The sequence below is a fragment of the Lolium rigidum genome, chromosome 6 (assembly GCF_022539505.1).
Source record: "Lolium rigidum isolate FL_2022 chromosome 6, APGP_CSIRO_Lrig_0.1, whole genome shotgun sequence".
NCBI lineage: Eukaryota > Viridiplantae > Streptophyta > Magnoliopsida > Poales > Poaceae > Lolium > Lolium rigidum.
This window is the reverse complement of record NC_061513.1, coordinates 23,004,874-23,021,672: the sequence shown is the minus strand read 5'-3', so window position 1 is coordinate 23,021,672 and position 16,799 is coordinate 23,004,874. Positions and strand designations below refer to the sequence as shown.

The following is a 16,799-nucleotide window of genomic DNA, read 5'->3' as shown; positions in this document are numbered from 1 at the left end:
ATGTTTTCAAAATGAAAAGCTCTAGCACAAAAATAGTAATCCATGCTTTCCTCTGCGAAGGGCCTATCTTCTACTTTATTGTTGAGTCAGTTTACCTACTTCTTTCTATCTTAGAAGCAAACACTTGTGTGAACTGCGTGCATTGATTCTTACATGTTCACCTATTGCACTTGTTATATTACTTTGTGTTGACAATTATCCATGAGATAAACATGTTGAAGTTGAAAGAAACTGCTGAAACTTATATCTTCCTTTGTGTTGCTTCAAAGCTTTCTACTAAGAATTTATTGCTTTATGAGTTGACTCTTATGCAAGTCTTATTGATGCTTGTCTTGAAAGTACTATTCATGAAAAGTCTTTGCTATATGATTCAATTGTTTACTCATTGTCTTTACCATTGCTTCGAATCGCTGCATTCATCTCATATGCTTTACAATAGTATTGATCAAGATTATGATAGCATGTCACTTCAGAAATTATCCTTGTTATCGTTTACCTACTCGAGGGCGAGTAGGAACTAAGCTTGGGGATGCTTGATACGTCCCAAACGTATCTATAATTTCTTATGTTCCATGCTACTTTTATGATGATACTCACATGTTTTATACAAATTTTATGTCATTATTATGCATTTTCCGGCACTAACCTATTGACGAGATGCCGAAGAGCAAGTTGTTGTTTTCTGCTGTTTTTGGTTTCAGAAATCCTACAAAGGAAATAATCTCGGTATTGGACGAAATCAACGCCCAGGGTCTTATTTTTCCACGAAGCTTCCAGAAGACCGGAGGGGATACGAAGTGGGGCCACGAGGGCCCGTACCCATAGGCCGGCGCGGCCAGGGAGGGGTCCGCGCCGCCCTATGGTGTGGGGCCCCCGTGCCTCATCCAACCCTGCCCTTCCGCCTACTTAAAGCCTTCGTCGCGAAAACCCCAGTACCGAGAGCCACGATACGGAAAACCTTCCAGAGACGCCGCCGCCGCCAATCCCATCTCGGGGGATTCAGGAGATCGCCTCCAGCACCCTACCGGAGAGGGGAATCATCTCCCGGAGGTATCTTCATCACCATGATCGCCTCCGGATTGATGTGTGAGTAGTTCACCCCTGGACTATGGGTCCATAACAGTAGCTAGATGGTTGTCTTCTCCTCATTGTGCTATCATGTTAGATCTTGTGAGCTGCCTATCATGATCAAGATCATCTATTTGTAATGCTACATGTTGTGTTTGTTGGGATCCGATGAATATGGAATACTATGTCAAGTTGATTATCAATCTATCATATATGTGTTGTTTATGTTCTTGCATGCTCTCCGTTGCTAGTAGAGGCTCCGGCCAAGTTGATACTTGTAACTCCAAGAGGGGTATTTATGCTCGATAGTGGGTTCATGTCTCCATTGAATGCGGGGAGTGACAGCAACCCCTAAGGTTGTGGATGTCTTGTTGCCACTAGGGATAAAACATCAATGCTTTGTCTAAGGATATTTGTGTTGATTACATTACGCACCATACTTAATGCAATTGTCCGTTGTTTGCAACTTAATACTGGAAGGGGTTCGGATGATAACTCGAAGGTGGACTTTTTAGGCATAGATGCATGCTTGGATAGCGGTCTATGTACTTTGTCGTAATGCCCCGATTAAATCTCATAGTACTCATCGTGATATATGTATGTGCATTGTTATGCCTTCTTTATTTGTCAATTGCCCAACTGTAATTTGTTCACCCAACATGCTATTTATCTTATGGGAGAGACACCACTAGTGAACTGTGGACCCCGGTCCATTCTTTACATCTGAAATACAACCTACTGCAAACTCTGTTCTTTACTGTTCTTCGCAAACAAACATTATCTTCCACACTATACATTTAATCCTTTGTTTACAGCAAGCCGGTGAGATTGACAACGTCACTGTTGCGTTGGGGCAAAGTACTTTGATTGTGTTGTGCAGGTTCCACGTTGGCGCCGGAATCCCTGGTGTTGCGCCGCACTACACTCCGCCACCAACAACCTTCACGTGTTCCTTGACTCCTACTGGTTCGATAACCTTGGTTTCTTACTGAGGGAAAACTTGCTACTGTGCGCATCACACCTTCCTCTTGGGGTTCCCAACGGACGTGTGTCTTACACGCCATCAGTCACCTAGTTGCCTTGCTCTTTTTGCAACATTAAGGACTAGCACGTTATTCATTCTAGTCAAGGTGTGAAGTCATGAAAAAACAATAAAGCATTCAATTCTTCCCCGTGAGCTAAAATAGGAATACAAAACAGGTGATGATTTTTGAAGGTGTTAAAGGTAGCATACAAGCAATATTACTTTGGAGTGGCGGTGAAATACCACATATAGGTAGGTATGGTGGACACAAGTGGCAAACTTTGGTTTTTTTGGAAGTTGGATGCACGAGTAGAGCTCATACTCAGTACATGTGAATGCTAGCAAAAGACTGGGAGCGACCAACTAAGAGAGCAATAATGATCATAATCATGCATAGCGACAAAACATTATTAATCAAAGCATAACGTGATATTAGAAGTCAAAAAGTAAATGATCATAGATGCTTGAGGTGACTGATTTATAGTCACAACATGGTGTAAGCATGTGCCAAGTCAACTCAATTAAACATTAAAGGAGAATACCACAATATTATGCTTTTGTATCATGGAAACAACACATGATTCTTTCAGTGGCACATTAAGCACTCTCAGCTATTTGAGACAAGTCATGCTACAACAATAACGACTAAGCATATAATTAAAATAACATCTAACATGACATGCTAAAGGCTAATCCACAGTCTAAACAAGATTCCTTTTGCACCACTATAAGCATGAAATATTTTACTCGTTTCCAACACCAATCAATTTATTTGAAACAACTCTCATAGATAATAATCAATAAAGACCAGAGAGCCAATCACACCTAACTAAAGAAAACTAACAAGCTCTGAACAAAATACGAGTGGAAAACAAGAGCTAAATGCAGTGCTAGGAAAAGAGAACGCTCGCAGAACAATAAGAGTGAAAACTAGAGTGTTTTATGCAATGAAAACGGAGTGTGTCATTCTCGAAAACAAGTATGATGGGATTCAACCATATACTACAGCAAACAAAACAAAAGGAAACTAAATACAAAAATAAAGACGCTCCAAGAACAACACATAGCATATGTAGCAATAAAAATAGTGTCTTGAAAGATGACCTAATATTTCTTGTTGATGAAGAAGGGAATGACTTAGGCATCCCCAAGCTTTGATGCTTGTACCTCTTGGATATTTCCTGGGGTGACATTAGCATCACCAATCTTGATATTTTGTCCATCCTTCATCTCATCACATCATTCTTCTCTCTCTACACTTGAAAACTTCCTTCATACAAAACTTCTCACAATTTTCATTAGCAGCATTAGTGCAATCAAAATAACAAATCCACTTTGGTTCATTTCTAACATAAGTAAAACATTCATTAAAACATTAGATTCTGTAGCAACTTATTTTAAAATCTCTTTCTCTCAAAAGAACTCAAAAATAAAAATATTGAGAGACAAATGCAAATAGTGGTGGAAATCTGTCAAAACAGTACATCAGGTAAAGATCGATTTTTTTCAAAAAATCTCTGTTGCTCAAATCGAAAAGTGAAAAATTAATTAAAATTAGATAATAACCCGGGGCATATGGTCAAAAAAATTCAGATCAATCCGACGTTCTGGCTGAGAATAATAATTTTTTTTGGTGGCATCACAGAATCTGTTTTGGGACAGCAACTTACCCAAATCTGACCTTCTTCCTACTAGAGGTTATCCTTGGCACAAAAAAAAAATAAAAGGGATAAGGAGGTTATTACAGAGATAACAAATTCCAAGACTCAATAAAAAAAATTACATAAATAAAACATGGGTTGTCTCCCAAGAGTGCTTTTCTTTAGCGCCTTTCAGCTAGGCGCAGAAAGCTTGAATCAAGTATTTTGAAGTGAAGAAACATCAACATCATAATTTGTCCTAATAATAGAATCAAAATGTAGCTTCTTTATCATTCTAGGGAAGTGTTTCATACCTTTTTGAGTGGGAATTGATATTTAATAATCCCATCTCTCAAATTAATAGAAGCACCAACAGTTCTAAGAAAAGTTCTTCCCAAAACATTAGGACAAGAAACATTGCATTGAATTTCCAAAACAACATAATCAACGGGTACAAGGTTATTATTAACCATAATAAAATATTATTAACTCTCCCCAAAGGTTTTTTCTTAGCAATATCAGCAAAATGAACATCCAAATAACATTGTTCCAAAGGTGGCAAATCAAGCATATCATAAATTTTTCTAGGCATAACAGAGATGCTCGCACCAAGATCACATAAAGCATTGCAATCAAAGTCATTCACTTTCATCTTAAGGATGGTATCCCAATCATCTTCTAACTTCATAGGAATAGAAGCTTCATGTTTTAAATTCTCTTCTCTAATTTTCATGAGAGCATTTGTAATATGTTTTGTAAAAGCCATATTTATAGCACTAGCATTAGGAATTATAGCAAGATTTTGTAAGAACTTAATTACTTCAGAGATATTGCAACCATCAAAATCAAAGTCATTATTATCAAAGGTAAGAGGACTATTGTCTCCCATACTTCGATAAATTTCAGCACTCTTATCAGAAACAGTTTCAGTGGTTCTAGGCAATTTTGTAGAAGGAGTAGGGACTTTTCCTACACCAATTATTTTACCATTAATAGTAGGAGATTTGCTAACATTTGAGACTTCAGCACTACTAGTGGTGTTAATGGTACAAACTTTAGTCATACTATTATTTCTAGCAATTTAATCCTCTCTTTCCCACCTAGCATGCAATTCAGCCAACTTCCTAACATTGTCATCAATTCTAACTTGAATGGCATTCAAAGTCTTGTTTTCTTTAACATCATGAGGCATAACCTTTATTTTAAGAAGTTCAACATCAAGACCAAGGATATCAACTTTAGAAGCAAGAACATCGATTTTAATTTACCAAACTTTTCCTCAATAGATTTATTAAAAGCAGTTTGTTTACTAATAAAGTCCTTAAGCATGACTTCGAGATCAGATGGTGCACTTCTATTATTATTGTAGGAATTACCATAAGAATTTACATAACCATTACCATTATTAGAAGGATATGTCCTATAATTGTTACTACCAAAATTATTTCTATAAGCATTGTTGTTAAAATTATTACTTTTAATGAAGTTTAGATCAACATGCTCTTCTTGAGCAACCAAAGAGGCTAAAGGAATATTATTTGGATCAACATGAGATTTACCATTAACAAGCATAGACATAATGGTATCAATCTTATCACTCAAGGAAGAGGTTTCTTCAACAGAATTTACCTTCTTACCTTGTGGAGCCCTTTCAGTGTGCCATTCGGAATAATTTATCATCATATCATCAAGGAGGTTTGTTGCAGCCCCCAAAGTGATGGACATAAAGGTACCTCCATCAGCTGAATCCAGAAGGTTTCTTGAAGAAAAATTCAGTCTTGCATAAAAAGTTTAGATGATCATCCAAGTAGTCAGTCCATGAGTGGGATAGTTCTTTACCAAAGATTTCATTCTTTCCCAAGCTTGATCAACAGTTTTATTATCAAATTGTTTAAATTTCATTATGCCGCTTCTTAAGGATATAATCTTAGCAGGAGGATAATATTTCCCAATGAAAGCATCTTTGCATTTAACCCAAGAATCAATACTATTTATAGGCAAAGATAGCAACCAATATTTAGCTCTCCCTCTCAAAGAGAAAGGAAACTATTTCAGTTTAATAATGTCTCCATATACATCCTTATACTTTTGCATCTCACAAAGTTCAACAAAATTATTAAGGTGAGAAGCAGCATCATCAGTACTAATACCAGAAAATTGCTCTCTCATAACAAGATTGAACAAAGCAGGTTTAATTTCATAGAAAGCTACTTTAGGAGTAGGTGGAGAAATAGGTGTACAAATGAAATCATTTTTATTTGTGTTAGTAAAGTCACACAACTTAGTGTTCTCAGGATTACTCATTTTAGCAAGATTAAAACAGAGCAAAAATATAAAAACTATAATAGAAACTATTTTTTTTGTGTTTTTGATAAAAAGAAGCAAACAAGACAAAGTAAAATAAATTAAGCAAAACAATAACAAAGTAAAGAGATTGGAGATGAGAGACTGCCCTGCAGAAATCCTCTTTCTCCCCGGCAACGGCGCTAGAAAATAGCTTGATGTTGTGTAGAATATGCAGTTAGGAAACCCCAAGAAGAAGGTATGATGAGCACAGCAACAAGTTTTCCCTAATAAACCAAGGTCTAATCGACCAGTAGGAGAAAGAAATCACTTCTGAAGGTGTTCCTGGCTGACTTTGGCAGGACGCACTACTGGTGTTAGCAACAAAGTGGAACCTGCACAAAATACAACCAAACTACTTCGCCCCAACTTATAGTGAGGTTGTCAATTTCACTGGTTTTGCTGAAAACAAAAGATTAGATGTATAGTGTGGAAAGAGATATTTGTTTGCAGTGAAATAAAGAGAACAATGCTTTGCAGTAGATGGGTTATCAGTGTAAAAGAAAGGACCAGGGTCCACAGTTCACTAGAGGTGTCTCTCCATAAAGATAAATAACATGCTGGGTAAACAAATTACAGCTGGGCAATTGTTAGAATAAAGACCATACATGACAAGATGATTACTATGAGATTTATTTGGGCATTACAACAAGATTCATAGACCATAATCCAACTGCATCTATGACTAATAATCCACCCTCAGGATATCATCCGAACTACTTTGGATATTAAGTTACAAGCAACAGATTATTTCATTAAGTACAGTGTGTAAAATAAACAATATAATTATCCTTGGATAAAGCATTGTTGTTTTATCCATAGTAGCAAAAACACATCTACAACCTTAGGAGTTACTGTCACTCTCCCATACAACCTCTCTGGCAGGGTGTCGGGAAGAGCTTCAGAACCCTCCCGAACTAGGGTCGATGATGGCGGCGGCTACGGAACTTTTCATGGATGGAGGCTCGGGTGTTTAGGTTTTTCCCGAGGATGTGAATTTATAGGCGAAAGGGTGATTTCGGTGGGCGCGCGAGGGGCCCACACCATACCTAGGTGCGGCCAGGGGGTGGGCCACGCCTAGGGGTGGTGTGGCCACCTACCGGCTCTTCTCCGTATCCCATTTGGACTCCATCTTTGTGACAACAAAATAGGAACTTCGGCTTTTGTTTCGTTCAATTCCGAGAACATTTTCAGAACAACTTTTCTGACATAGAAAAACAACAGAAAATAGGAACTGGCACTGTGGCATCTTGTTAATAGGTTAGTTCCAGAAAATGTATAAAAACGCCACGAAGTGTAAACAAAACATATAGAAATTGGTGTAAAACAAGCATGACGCATAAAAAATTATAAAAAATTATAGATACGTTTGCAACGTATCACCTTGCTGCTCCACCTCCAGGGCGCCCAGCTGCTTCACCTCCATGGCGCCTTGCTGCTCCACCTCCATGCCTGTTGTGGGAAGAGAAGGCAATGACTGAAGTTTCTTTTATACTCTAAGGAAGAGGAGGCGGCCAGTCTGTAAATGCAAAAAACTGAAACCATTTCACATGGAGGAAGAGGAGGCGAAGCATGCAAAAAAAAACTGAAACCCCTTTCTCTCCCTCACGCATGCGCTGGTTACTCTCCCTCTCTTTAATTTTCCAAGTGCTATTTACTCCCACACTAAATACAATTATGCCTAGCAGGTGAGGGTTATGGGACAAATAATTTTCGGGATTCTTCCTTGTGAACTAGGACGGAGGGAGTATCGTTGTTTGATGATAAATGAATAGCAATATGAACACTATTGTATGCTTTTAGACCTCTTGCTAGCCAAAAAGATAAAAAATGAATTCTCATGCAAGCTTGGACTTGTATCCATATCAATTCAACCCAAACACCCACCATACCTACCTACATAACACTTGTTATTCAAAGTATAATATGTGTTTTATGCCTCCAATTTCTTCAAAATATTCTTTTTGTGTAATTTCAAGCTTATGGGAAAGTAAGGCATGGAAGGAAAACACCACGATGGAAGTTGTGGGTTTAACAAATTATAAGTAATGATCTAGGTAGGAACCATGTTGTCATGGGGAACACCTTTCAATATTTCACCTATCTTTGAGTTGATCATCTTTTTTTTGTTACCTGATAGCCTTCTCGGGCGAAATAAAGGGGGTTATCACAAAGGACTAGAGTATGCATATATGTTAGAGAAGAGCATTGGGCCGGCAACCAAAGCCATGCCTAATCATGGTGGAAGTTTTAGCATGGGCATCCTCAATATAATTTATAAAAAAAGAAAAGAAAAGAAAACGAAAGAAACAATTTTTTAGTAGTAGGAGAAAAGAAAAGAAAAGAAAAAAAGTAAGAAAAAGGTTTTTTAGGGAGGATGCCCATTTGTCTATTGTCTTTTCTTCCCGGTATATATGGCCTATATAAGTGAGATTAAAAAATCTTCTTGGTTCCTTTGTACAAGAGGCATGGAGGTACCCCTTTGTGATACTCGATTAAAACAATATGCTGAGAGGTCTGTGATAATCTGAAGTTGAGTAGCACGATGTGTGGCTTGATAATGGCTAAAGGGCATGATGCACTTACTTATAAGAGGTCAAACACATGAACCATGAGTATCTCTAAATAAAGTAACAAATAGATGCATGTAACCCCATCCTTATGATTATTGTTGACATGGTTACATAGCTCAAAATCTTACTTTATGCTCTCTTTTATCTTTTTTATTTTATTGGAGGACTAGCACATGTATTTCCTACTTACTTTCTTTATTCAAGAGTCAAAAGAGTCAAAAGTATCAGAAGAGGAGAAAAGGTGTCTTCCAAATAATTTCTATAGGATCATCCAAGCATACTTTATGGTTCATAATACTTCTCATTTATTTTCTTAAAATGCCGCTTATTATTATGCATGCTTTGTAGAATATGAGAGATATCACTTTATAGTTAATTTTTCTTATTGTAATTATTCTTTAATGACTGAACCTTGTGAAACTTTGCATGATAGTATAGAAGAAATGCAATAAACTCCAAAGTTCATGTTAATTGTATCACATTTATGCTCAAGGACGAGCATAGATTAATCTTGGGGATGTTGATGCATATAAAATGCATACATGAACTTTGTACTTTACTGACACATATTCCCACATATTTGCAACATATATGATGTTATATCCATGTTTTATATTGATTTATGTGGATTTACCAATGATCCCCTTTATTTAGGTTATAACTCTACATAACAGGAAAATCCGGTTTTGTGTATTTTCCACTTTCAGGGACCTATACAGAGTCAAATTAAGCTTGGATTTTGGGGATGTCAATATTTCACCACGAGAAGCATTTGGAGTGCTTGGACCTCACAAGGGAGGGCTTGAGGCCCAAAAGAGAGGTGGTGGCGCGTCCAGTAAGGGTGGGCGTGTCACCACCCTATTTCCGCCACCGACCGTCTGTTTCGCCTAATTCTTTCTCACACGGACTCTGTTTGACCTAAAATCCCTATATATATGACCCCCAGGTTTCCTCGAGGAGTGAGCCACGGGAACACCAAAACACCAAAATAGAGACTGTAGCAGCAAAGATTGGAGGAGGAAACTCCATCGGAGCCGCCGCCGGAGGGATCTCCACCTTCTCCAACGTCTTCCACATCAACACCATGATGAAGGGGGAGTAATCCACCTCTGGACTATGGGTTTGTGGCAGTAGCTTTATCTATTTATCTCTTGTTCTTCATAGATTTTAGTACCATATGAGCTGCCCAACATGATTATGTTCATATATGTAATTCCTATGTGGTCTATGATATTGAGATATGAGATTGGAATCTATAATGTGTAAGATGTGTTGATAGATGCATATTATGTACCCCGTTCTTAAGTGCTTTTTCTGATCCAACTTGTATGCAAGAACATGTGTGTATTAGATGGAGTAGCATGGTTTTAGTGATTGAATAGTGACAACAAATTCATGATCTATTATGGTTTTACCTTTTTCTTTGTTGCCTCACTAGGGATGGGATAAAGTGAATGCATGTGCTATGTTTATCATGTGACAAAAGTGATAATCTTGTCTGCTCAAGATAACATATTTGATATTAAAATATCATGTCAAAGTACTTAAAGTTATGCTCTGTTAATTCTTAATACAAGATAGCTTGGAGTTTTCCCTTTCATGCGGAGTGTAAGAGTGATGTCTTGGACCATCTCTATGTTAGGATGGGAAGCCCATATGCATTTTTATCAAACACATATTGAATTTCCAATCTCATCGATGAATTGTTAGTATCCACTACAACTTAAAAAGAGAGTAGACAACCATGACCACATGTCTAACTTTAATCATAAGAAACACCTTTCTATTGCATTTATCTTACTTTCCACTTGCATCACTATTTTAATCTGAAAATACAAAAAATAGTTTGTTTACTTAATCACACACAAAACCCAAAAACAACTATATACTTACTGCCTTTACTTAGTTTATTGTTTATTTACTTTAATTTACTTTTATTAAAAAAAAATCTACAATCACTAACACAAAACATTGTGCTTGACAACCATATGGTGGAGTTGGGGACACAAGGTACAACTTTTGTTTACATAATTGCTAGAAGAAGAGGAAAACAGATATCTCTGAGCCAATTCCCCGAGAGTTCGATATAAACCCTCAAGTCATCCTTGTGGGGAAAAGAAGCTTCTCTGACTATGACACTCTGCTCTTGGAGTCCGAACGTCATCAAATACTCATAAACTTGAGGAGTGCTTCATCAAACTTGCCATCCTTTATAGCTTTGTCCTGCAAAATTCCAATGAAATTCAAAATTACATAAACACGACGAACACAAATGGTAAAATCACAAAAGCAAAAGAAATAGAACTTTTTGTACCTTTGAGAACTCATCACTCTCACCATCAGTGAGCACATCTTCATACAGTTTGACCTTGTGACTCATAGATTCCGGAGGTGATACGGATGCATCTGCATATGCTTGCAATAAACAATCCATTCAGAATTATTGCCACAAAGAAAGGTCACCCTGCATGAAGCACAAAAAGAAAAGTAACAAATGAGAACCTAGAAATGAGGACATCTACGGATGAAGATCAACACTTCTTACAGAATATGGAATGCTCAAAACACCTCTTAGACCTCACTCAGTGTGCATATTATCATTGCTATCTTAACACAACTTACAAAATTAAATCAAAGAGAACAAGCTAATGTGTGTATAGCTTGTATGCTATAATCATGTGGTGACACGGGCTAGCTACCTTATCATTAGACAACTAGGTAATAAATCTGCAAGAATTATAGGGAATTATATGACATGAAATTTGTAGAGACAATACAGAAGAAGGATTTCTACATCCATGAAACGGACCTAAATCAGGCAAAATCAAACCAACCTTAGGAAGATCTAACTCAAACAAAAAAAACATGACTGAAAATTGTTGAGCTAACAAGCACGCATTCATGAAGACTAGCGGAACCAGATGAGCTAACAAGCAAACCGAATAGCACACATCTATGAAAACTACCGGAACCAGATGAGCTAACAAGCAAACCGAATAGCACGTATCTATGAAAACTAGCCGAACCAGATGAGCTAACAAGCAAGCCGAATAGCACGCCAGCCTCCTTCGCACTAACCTCAACGCCTTCTGTCACCTCCACCAACTTCCACCGAAGAAAGCAACTCACAGTAGCCGCACCCCCTCTTCTCTTCTCAGACAAACTCAACAACACACCACCCTCCTCCACAACGACCTCAACGCCCTCTCTGGCCTCCACCAACCTCCACCGAAGAAGCAACTCACCGTAGCCACGGCCCCCTTTTCCGACGAACAAACAACAACAATACAGAACATAACTCCCCCGCCGACAAAAACTGCTAACACACCACCACCCCACCGGCGAATGAGCTCACCGCCACCCTCCCCGCCAATGAATCTGCAACACACCGTGGCACCGCCCCCCTCCTCGCACCTCCCCCTCCGCCCAACGGAAGAACACACTAGAAAAGAGGAAAGGGAATACTCCCTATTCGAAATATAACACGGAAAAATAACTGATAAAAGAAAATCGGGAAAAGAAAACCCAATTTCTATTAAGTGCCTGGGCACCGTCCTATCTTATCCAGTGCCCTCCTTTCCCACGTCTGAACCACGTGAAGCCATACTGTCGGTGGGAGACAGGGAATTGGGCCCACCACGAGCGAGCTTATCAGATTTTTTCCCTTCTTTCCGTCCAGAGCGAGAAGTACTACCGATGGATCTCCACGAGCGCGACGCCGCCGGCCGCCTCCTTCGCGAGCGCACCGCCGCCGGCCGCCTCCTACGCGAGCGCGCCGCCGCCTCCTTCGCGAGCGCGCCGCCGCCGCCTCCTTCGCGAGCGCGCCGCCGCCGCCTACCGCCACCTCCACCAGCACCTTCACCCGTCGGGATGGGCTTCGCCTCGCCGTCAGGCGCGCCGCCGCCGGCCGCCTCCTACACGAGCGCGCCGCCGCCTCCTTCGCGAGCACGCCGCCGCCTACCGCCACCTCCACCAGCACCTTCACCCGTCGGGATGGGCTTCGCCTCGCCCTCAGGCGCGCCGCCGCCGGCCGCCACCCTCCACCAGCGCCTTCGCCGTGCCGTCGGGAAGGGACTTCGCCTCGCCGCCGGGAAGGATGAGCCACTGAGCCCTCTGTCGCATGGTCCAGCGCGCCGATGGTCTATGCCACCGCTTCTCGTCCAGTTAATTTCAGCTCCTCCCAGGCTCCCTCATTTCTACATCTAGAATCATCCATTGATCCAAGGATGTAATAAAAGTGTGCTTCTCTTAATTCTGGTTGTAATTTTTTTTTAAGCTGGATCTATTTTTCGATTTTTTTACATCCCGAAAGATGGCAGTGGTGATGTAATTTTTCTTCCTTTTCTACATCAGGATCTGCTTCATCCCATTTTTGGATGTAAGAATAGTAGGTTCATCCAAGTTTTTTTACATCCCGAATGATGGCATTTGTTAGATGTATTTTCTTTCCGTTTTCTACATCCACTGAACCATAACTTATTCTGAACTTAAGCTAGAATAGAAGTAGGTGACGGATGCATTTTGTTGGCGTGAATTTGAGACCACGAGATGTATTTATTTTACTCCTCGTCATGAACTTGGGACCGAGTCGCGGAATGAGAAGTCGCCGATTTTGCACGTATCATGTTTCACGTGTAGGAAGGAACGACAAGAACTTTCTATACTTTCTATTTTTAGAGCAGGAGGGATGTTAGACTAGTTTATTTCTATTTTTGGGTAGGGCACTCCGTAAGACTAACCAGTGCTAGAGTACTGTGTAGAAACGTCCAAAAGAAAACCGTTCGCGGGTCACGAGACTGAGTCAGGCTGGCTGAATTATGACCTGAATCACGACGCAGAAACGAGCGGTTCAAGATCCGCCTGACGCCGAAAAGGAAATCAGTTGACTGAATTTTAACAAAAGTGTAAAAATAGGTTACCTATCCACAGCTGTATGGAGGAAATGCCCCAACAGTGTTCAATTCGCTGTGGTTGCAGCAAAATTGGAAAACTTTTATATAGGGTATATTTTCTGATGATCACGAGTCAACTAGGAAACAATCAAGCTGCTTGCAGAGCATAGGTGTTCTTCTCGCTTACACCGTGCAACAAACTCAAAGCAACCGAAGATACGGTACGAAAAGTACACTGCAGCAGAATTATAAGCACAAGTATTTTATTTCGAATGTATCAGAAAGTAATCTTCAGTTATGAGATGACAGAATCATTGAGTAGTTAATTAGCCATGCGCTCGAATTACATTATTTTTATTTTTATAAGAAACCGAATTACTACTGTGAGCTAGAACTAGAAGGGTCAAGTACATGACCGGCGAAGACCACGGCCCCAGAGACCTCCTCCACAATGTAAAACGCGAACGGGTGGTCGGCGATGAACTCCAGCGGGCAGGTCACCTTCCTGGCGCATTGCTTCTTGTGGCTAATGACTGCGGTGCAGGCTGCCGCCTTGGTGCCTTCCTCGTTCACCTCCACCACCGCCTTGTGGAACACCTCGTCCAGGCGCACGTCGCAGGTGCTCTTCTCCACCAGCCCGGACAGGTCGGCCTCCTTAGTGAACGCCTCCACCAGCCCCAGTCCTTGAAGGACTTTGGCGAGGCTGCAGAAGAAGGAGAGCTTGAACTTGGGCAGAAGGACCGTCCTCACCTTGCTAAGTTGCTTCGGCACGTGGTCGAGCACGGAGCCTCGGGCGGCCAGAGCGGCCACCATGGCGCGCAGGCCGTCGCGCTTGCCAGGGAGGAAGACGCACATCGAGTACTTCCCCTGGGCGGCGGCAGAGGCCTTTCCCTTGCCGGCCTTGTAGGGGAGCTTGAGAACCTTGAATTCTTTGTGGTAGGAGAGGAAGAGCATGCGGTCTCCGGCCCCGAAGGTCATGAAGGGGACGTCCACGGTGGAGCCGCCCTGGCGGTGGAACTTGCGGTTTCGGGTGAGCGTCTCCGGGAAGAGGTTCTCCCACACGCCCTTGAAGTAGATGGCGTTGGTGAGCACGAACCTGGAGAGACGGTTCAGGGACCCCGCCGGGAGGATCTCAGAGATGAGATTTTTCGTCGCCACCGCCGCCCACTTGTTGATCTCCTCCCGGATCTTCTCCCTATCACCCTGCACGGAGGCACGACACGCTATTTGGTACGGAAAGATACGAAAACAATGGCCAACGACGAGAGGAGAAGGTTAGGGTGCTCTACCTTGGCAAAGTCGACTGCGCGAATCTCGGCCTTGTAGGACTTGGCGGCGGTGTCGCGGTATGCAGCGGCGAGCTTCATGTTTTCCTGGTGGAAGACGCCGTAGGCGTAGGTGACGAGCGGCCCTGCGGATCCAGACGAGTCGGACACTAGTCCGCGCACGAACCCGGCGACATCGTCAGGCGACGAGGCGCCGAGGAGGGCGAGGAGCTCGTCGAGGGTTTTGCCGCGCGCTCCGGCGGCCACCAGCCCGAGCGTGGTGTACACGGACAGCGGCGAGAAGGCGACGTTCTTGTCCCTGGTATCGTCGCCCTTGGCGAGCTGCTTCGCCAGGCGGAGCGCGAACGCAGTCAGGCCGCCGGAGCCCGCCGACGCGCGTGCCTTCTTGCTTGGCCTCGGCTCCTCGTGGTCTCCCATTCTGCGATTGCGAATGTGTACGTATACGTACGTGAGGATAGTAGAATAGTAGATCGACAAGACGGCGCAGGGGTATGTATATATAGACGGTATTCTATAGATGTGATATGGTAATTATATAGGTGCTAAAACCCTAATTGAATGATGGCTTGAGAACGGGTTACCGTCCGATTTGTGATTGGCACAACGGGGCCGGGTAGGATCCCTCCGCTGGATCTGATCCAATCAGATGGCAAAGTCAATGACGGTCATCTAGAGCAAACATTGGTCGCGTCAAGCTTCAGACTTAGGGATAGTTTCGGAACCACGTGATAAGCGTGGTATGCAAAAATAAAAATAAAAACAAATTAGGCTTGTTTGATCTACGATCAAAAAAAAGTGATAGTTTCGGAAAAGAAAAACTACAAGCTATGTGATACAAATAAGGGTCTGTCTAGGGCTAAGTTAACTCAGAGCAGTAGATCGATCTTCTTCTCCACCTGCGGTCTCTCCAGCAGCCACCGCCGGGCGGACCGCCGTCCACCCCGCCCGCGGCTGGCGTGCTGCCGCCCACCTTGCCGCCCCGGCCTGCCCCAAGCTCGCCCCCCCTCCGCCGGTCCACCGCTGCCCGGGCCATCCCTCTAAGCACCGCCACCTTCTTCTCCAGTGCCGGCACCCTGCACCCGCACCCTAAACCCTAAGGTCCATCCTCGGCATCCCCGTCTCCGACACGGCCAGCCGCGTTGTCACCAGCTCTGATTCGTCAAGGTAGAAGACGACGAACGAACCTTGGCGTGATTCAGCGGCTGCAGATTCTATTAAGCTCTAACCTAAATCTCAGTTCACTAAGAATTAGCACAACCGTACAAATATAAGTACCTGAGGAACTACTCAGATCTATCCGTTTTGAAGACGAAGAAAACACTCTCTCGCATCCATTGTTGTTGAGCTTCAATTGTGTGGATATACCTCCCTAGCCAATCAAATCTTCCCAAACTTTGGGAATCGAAGGAGGAGGGTCCGATCTACCTATCTACCCAAGAAAATTCGAAAACCCCCAATCTTTCCTTTGTGGATTAGGAAACCCTAGATCTCCATTTGTGGGGATCCTTGTTGAGATTTTATCTAGAGGCTAGATCTAGTTTGTACTAGCTCTAGATGTTGTTGGGAGCCTCAGCTCCAAGTTATTTGTGGAGTCTTGCCCCAACCTTGTGTGAAGGTTAGCCGCCTCGGCTGGCCTTACTTAGTGAAGAAGTGGGTACGCCTTTGTGGTGTGCGCACCAAGGAATAAGGTGACACCTTCGTGGAGGTTGGCAACCTTTGTGGTGCCACACATGCTCAACGTAGACGAACTTCCCTTGGGAAGGAACAACCGAAAACATGTCGCGTCTCATCTCCGCTTGCTCCCCGATTGTCTCGCTACCTCTTTATCCCACTCTCTTTATTTTTTGTTTCCGTTTACTTATTTGCATTGCATCATATAGGTCCACCTTTACTTTAAAGTTATCACCTTTACGTTTCAGCTCCTCCATAAAAAATAAAAAAGGGTAAAAATTTGTGTAGTACCAATTCACCCC

General features: G+C 42.2%; 1 pseudogene; it reads right to left on the bottom strand.

Annotated features, from left to right (window-relative positions):
- Positions 1-13,918: 13,918 nt before the first annotated feature.
- Positions 13,919-15,243, bottom strand: LOC124662292 (annotated as a pseudogene).
- Positions 15,244-16,799: the final 1,556 nt, after the last annotated feature.